This window comes from Pygoscelis adeliae, unplaced genomic scaffold (assembly GCF_000699105.1).
Source record: "Pygoscelis adeliae isolate BGI_AS28 unplaced genomic scaffold, ASM69910v1 Scaffold482, whole genome shotgun sequence".
NCBI lineage: Eukaryota > Metazoa > Chordata > Aves > Sphenisciformes > Spheniscidae > Pygoscelis > Pygoscelis adeliae.
This window is the reverse complement of record NW_008824192.1, coordinates 455,369-461,064: the sequence shown is the minus strand read 5'-3', so window position 1 is coordinate 461,064 and position 5,696 is coordinate 455,369. Positions and strand designations below refer to the sequence as shown.

General features: G+C 45.8%; 1 protein-coding gene across 1 annotated transcript in view; it reads right to left on the bottom strand.

The window, feature by feature from the left end:
- Positions 1-5,696, bottom strand: part of SRSF3 (serine/arginine-rich splicing factor 3) — a 16,091-nt gene that overhangs the window by 6,107 nt on the left and 4,288 nt on the right. Inside the window, exon 2 of the mRNA XM_009334742.1 lies at positions 1,129-1,135. The gene's annotated coding sequence lies outside the window, so the exon portion shown is untranslated. The remainder of the gene's footprint in view (positions 1-1,128; positions 1,136-5,696) is intronic.

Sequence of the window (5,696 nt, the reverse complement as noted above, 5' to 3'; positions counted from 1 at the left end):
CAATTGGCTTCCCCCCGCCGCCTCCCCGCGGCCCCAAACGGCAGCGGGCGGGCTCCTCCTCCTCCTCCTCCTCCTCCTCGACAACGGCGGGAGCCCTGAGGCGGCTTCTCAAGGCGAGACCTTCCCCTCCTCTCGCCCAAAACTGACGATGGAGGGAAGGCTTCAGGTCCCTGAAATCAGGAAACGGCAACACACGCAAGGAGGCTCTTCTGTTGGCTAAAAAGGAAAAAGGAGGTTTTCTTTTCTTGTTTCTCTGACCCAGCGGGATACATTCAGACCGTGGTTTTTAAGCATCATCCCCTCATCAAGTAGGGTTTTATGTGTATGAACGCTTCGATTCACTAATGGCCATTACTCCCCATGGGCAGGGGCTTTAAATAAATGTGTTGAGCAAACCGGTGTTAACCCATAGTTTCTAGTAAATTTTATGTCTGGGCTTCTGCCTACTGAGGCACAAAAGAGGGAAGTGATTTTTTTTCAGCACTCAATAGAAAACAAGAAGATTTGAACCCAGGAATTTTAGTTACAGAGGGCATTGTTAGTGGTGTTGACGTGCTTTACTAAACCCTCACTCATTTAGCTAGGACATAAAACATGAGTTTTAACATGAGTTAAAGAAATAACTTGCTCCAGAGGGGTTGCCTTAGATAACAAACCTCTTGTTTTGGGTTATCAGGTAATGTGAGAAACCCATCCAGGGCTGTTGCTGCAATAACTTCCCAAAACGTCACTTTGCAGCCTTATCCGTAGGTTGTGTTTAATCCAGACTTTACCCTTTTGACTTGGGCCAGACAAGACAAATTTATCTGGTACAAGTATAATTAATAATATTTTGAGTAATATTATATGTGATAAGGCATTCTGAGTGCAAATTAATGCACATGCACCGTTTTCTCCAAGCAGGAACTGTACAGAGGTTGGGGCGTCCTCAGTCTACTAGAGTTGTACCAGCATGTAAAAAAAAAAATAATACTGGAATTAAACACAACTAGCTGGTATAATTCATTAGAATTTTCCAAAATCTTTTGCAGCATCCCTTATTATTTTTAGGAGCCTCTTCTGGGTAAAATCCTCCCAAGGGTCAAAATTGGCCAAGGGACAGAAAAACAACAAGGATTTTAAGGTAACTGATGCTCTAAAGTATCTTTATCATGCGTGCAGTTATCTGACAGTTACCTGCTTTTAATTAAATAAATCTAATGCACTGTAATCTAAATAAGATGATGGTTAATTTCCTGAGGCAACACAAACAAAGGAAATAATTTGAAGCTGACTTGGGGCTGTTCAGCCATTTCAGTTTATGACTTCTTTGAGATGGTGATTTCCCGTGCTCGCCTCCCTTCTCGACTGGCGTTTCCAACATTAACTAGACCCTGCCTCGTATCACATAATGTACATTTGAAACATGATTTAAGTTTTGCTATAATGAATATTTAAAAAAAAGAAACCAAACCACACCAAACCTTAGTTAGAGAGATTATACATCTTGTAATCTTAACAGATCTTTTAACTTTATACCAAAGTTACACATGACATATGAAAATAATTAACTTTATACCAAAGTTACACATGACATATGAAAATAATTACAGGTGACAGACTTGGCAATAAAGGATTTATTCAGAAGTAGGTTCACCTCCTGCAAAGTAAACAGGGCATTCAGCACTTATCTAGGACATACTACCTGTTCTATTCAAGGCTCTTCTTACACGGGCTTAGGCCTATCACCATGCTTTATAAATCACATACCGTAAAAAGCATATCATCCAAACATAATCCATTTTCAGTTTGCTTTTGGCATTATAAAGAAACTAAACGTGGCACAGAACCGTGACAAAAGGCAGAGGTCAGAACAGAGGCAACTGTATTCAGCCAAAAACCCAACCTATTTCCACGGTCGGTTTTAGGATGCCCCAACGCAGCCACACAGCACTTCAGTAATTCAAAAGTCAGCATTTTGATTGTCCTCTGAAAGATGATACCCCGAATCAGCTCTGAGCATCACTATATATGTGTACATACATACATATAGGAAAGCTGCATTGTGTTATGTTACTTTCTTCCTTATTCAAAGTCTCTTTAAGATAGTTTGAAAAATCCTGCTGCTTTGCAACTCTCTTGCTTTTGCAGTAAGAAAATACCATCCGTGTCCAATATTTGAGATGTATAGAACTTTTACATTCATCGGATCTTCCATAAAAGGAAGGAGAGAATATTGACTTTACAAACAAAACCAGATCTACTTTAAACAAGTGGGCCAAGGCACCTAATGCCTGCACAGTTACAGTGGAGCAGTTATCTGTGCGACCAGAATTCTTGACCGCACTGACGTGAAGTAAGGTGTGATATTCAAGCTGCTGTCATGGTTTCCGAGATGTAAATCTCATATAAGAAAATGAACATATTCTAGCCATTATGGTTGGGAAGAAACCTCAGCCATGTGTACCAAATTTAAGGGATACTGAGGGAGACAGACAATATTTACTGAAGAGTGCTTCTATCAGCAACGGGATCTCTTAGAGTGTCTCCTCAAGCGCAACTAGACATTAGCAAAAATACTTATTTACTGGCACGATTATATCTACAGAAAGATCTTTTGCTAGGAAATGTCATTACGCGTACACAACAGGAACCGGTCTGAGGGGATAGACCTTTATTTCAGTCAGGAAAGTGAACGCACGTAGTCATACCTCAGCTAGCTGCTTGTGAAGTTTTTGTGGATTCAACCCATTTTCACATCCTGCCATCGACTAATCTTGATGAAGGCTATTTTCTAAAGAAACAGTGACTTACACTTGCCTGATCTTTAGATATGTTACAACCAGCTTGCGTAGGCTTATTCCTGCCATGACTGCTCTTCTGTTTACAAGGTACGAGTCCCTGTCCCTTATTCCCTCACTTTTAAAATGCATAAATTTTTACACTGTGAAAGCTTTTAGCTGTGCCTCAGACCTTAAGTAAAGGGAGAACGAAACAAGTGACTGTAATTTATACATCATAGACCTAAACTAAGACACACTCGGCATCCAGTGCAGGGACACGGGATGTCCAAGACTGAAGCGCTTTGGGATTATTTAGCAAGAAGTCCATTCACTTGAATGGCATGTCATTTGGAGACTCTTAGTTCCCCAACCTTCATCCCCATCTTTCCAGGTGTGAGCCTTCTGCTGTTGTTGGGGTCCCACCTCCTTCTGTGGGCTGGGTGTCGATTACAACCCCAGACCCTGTGCTGGGAGCCCCCTGACCTCTGCATGGTGGCAGACTGACGCACCGCTCTCCCTCAGGGCCAGTACACCATTTGCTGGCACCATAAAGAAATAAGAAATCCAGAGCAGCTCTAGGCCAATTTGGTCCTTTAAGAAACTCCTTCTTGGTCCTACAGACACCAGCGACTGGGCACCCCCTCTAGCATAAAGGCCTCTTGTCTGGGGACAAGACAGCTGGTTCCCAGGTAACCTCAGGGCTCCCCTGCTTCTCCAGGCAAGATTTCGGCTGCCCCTGAACCCCAGCCCTCGACTCACCTGGGGTCAGCACCTCCCTGCCCACCTCCTCCCCCGGCCCAGCCGAACCACGGTGTGGGCAGCAGATGGCAGCACTCTCCTCCGGCAGGGGCAGATCCCGGCGAGCTCCTTTCCAGGGGAGGCAGGCCCCCTCCTTTTATTTTGTTTCTGCTCAGTCGAGGTTCTCAGCAGCCTTCTCCAGGCATACTGCAACGCTGTCGAACCGGGGATAAGCTCAGAGAGCCCGGTGGGTGTTAACAGAAGCAGCGCAAGGGACTGCAGGCTTTGTCTCAGCTTCACCTGAAATTGTTTTGCACACAGAAAATACTCCATCTGGAGACTATTTGGGGAAGGAAAGAGTCAGCCCCAGGCTTGGCTCCAGGGCAGGTTTTGCAGGACAAAACACTTAGCCCTGCTACTGGGTTCAGAAAAAGCTATGAGTCTCAGGCACTTCTGTAAATCTGGCTTGAAATCAGAAAATGGAAAATTCAAACAGCGAGCCTGACTCACTGCTGTTCAACTCTAATTTTAATCCCCTGGAAGATGGGAGTTCTCTCTGGGATGATGCAGTACGTAGTGGATTAGGGGCCAGGATTTAAAACTGCCCACGCAGCCTAGCCGCTGGCCCTGGAAGCCTACCCCCCACAAATGCGATTACGTACGCCTCTCCAGATTGCACAAGACTGTTCCCCCCCCAGGCAATAAGGTGATACAGAAGAGCTGTAAGCACCCAAACGGAGAGGAAGCCTGGAGCCTGCTCTCTCAAGGAGCTGAATTTCATCTCCTTTAAACGGTTACGGAGGCGATGCTGCTGCTGGCTCCCTCCACCCGGGGCAGAGGGCTGGTGATGGCCCCCGTAGTGCCAGAGCGATGCGGGTGTGGTGGTGCAAAAGCCTTCTCGGCCTCCGGGTTTGCTGCGAGGTGTCATTTCCTCTGATCTCTCGGTTCGGGAGGCCAGGAAGGCAGAAGCAGCCATTCATTAGCAGCTGCTTCACCAGCGGCTCAGGGGAACTGTATTTACCATCCAAGTGTGGTCAAACAGTTTCCTCTCAACAGGGCGGTGTCTTTCTTTCCACACACCGCACTGAACAGCTCATATGAATTCTAGTCTGTTAGGCTAACAGCAGTTAGGGGGAAAAAAGAAACCCAAAAAACCAAAGATTTTTACATTAGAGAAGCATGAAGCCTTCTGGAGCCCACACTCCTGTTACTGGTGAACAACAGAGAACAGCACGTGGAAAAGATTCATCAGATCTGTCTGTCCATCTCCCTCTAGATAGAGGATCCCTTTTACGCAGCACAGTCTTTGCCTAATTAAGTTTTAAAATCCCAGGCAATTGGATCCCCCTTGCCCTAACGAGGCAATTTGCACATTTGCTTTGCTTTCTGTTCCCTCCCCCCATTCCTTCTTCCCCCTCAACTGGGCCTCCAGGCTTTCTCTTTCCTTTTTCTTTCATGCTCTGCAGCAAGCCATATTCCCTTCCTCCCCCACCTGGCTCCCTGGGGAGAGGACTGGAAAGCAGGACAAAACACTCACTCACTGGGAAACCTTAATTTGCACAGCCCTCCTCGCTCCAACACTCCCACTGAAAAAGATGATTGAAAAGCAAAGGCACCCTCTAATGCGAAGTCAGGCCTTAAGACCAGGAAAAGCCGGAGGGTGGGAGCAAAGGCTTTGAAGCCAAGGCTAAAACCTTTGATGGCTCCAAGTGTGCCTGGAGGGAGGCCCCGCGGTAACCAAACTCCAGTCAGCTGGGTTTGCTGGTTACTTCCCTGGCAAAATGGGCTCTTAGTCAGCTCTACGCTGTTCGGGGCTCTTGCAGAGATTAATGTTTACCAGCTACAAACATCACCTGGTAGTGCCGTTTGTACAATTTCTCCTTGTGAAATTAGCAACGTTCCCATCGCAGTAAGAAATATCAACCACTATGTGTGTGGCTGTGGTATAAGCTGTGCAATCAACACATTTTGTATTTCCTTTAGAAACATTGCAAACCGTGGAAATCAATCCCTGCAAGCATCTCTTCCCTACTGCGCTGCTAGTGCCAGTAAGTCTTTGCAGCGGATGCTTCTCAAAGATGTATCGTAACTTCAGTGCAGTCTGTCCTCACCTACACCGCTGGAGGAGATGTTACAAAGTCACGTCCAGGGTTATTTTGACTTATTCTAAGTCCTTGGGTGGAAAGAAATATCCTG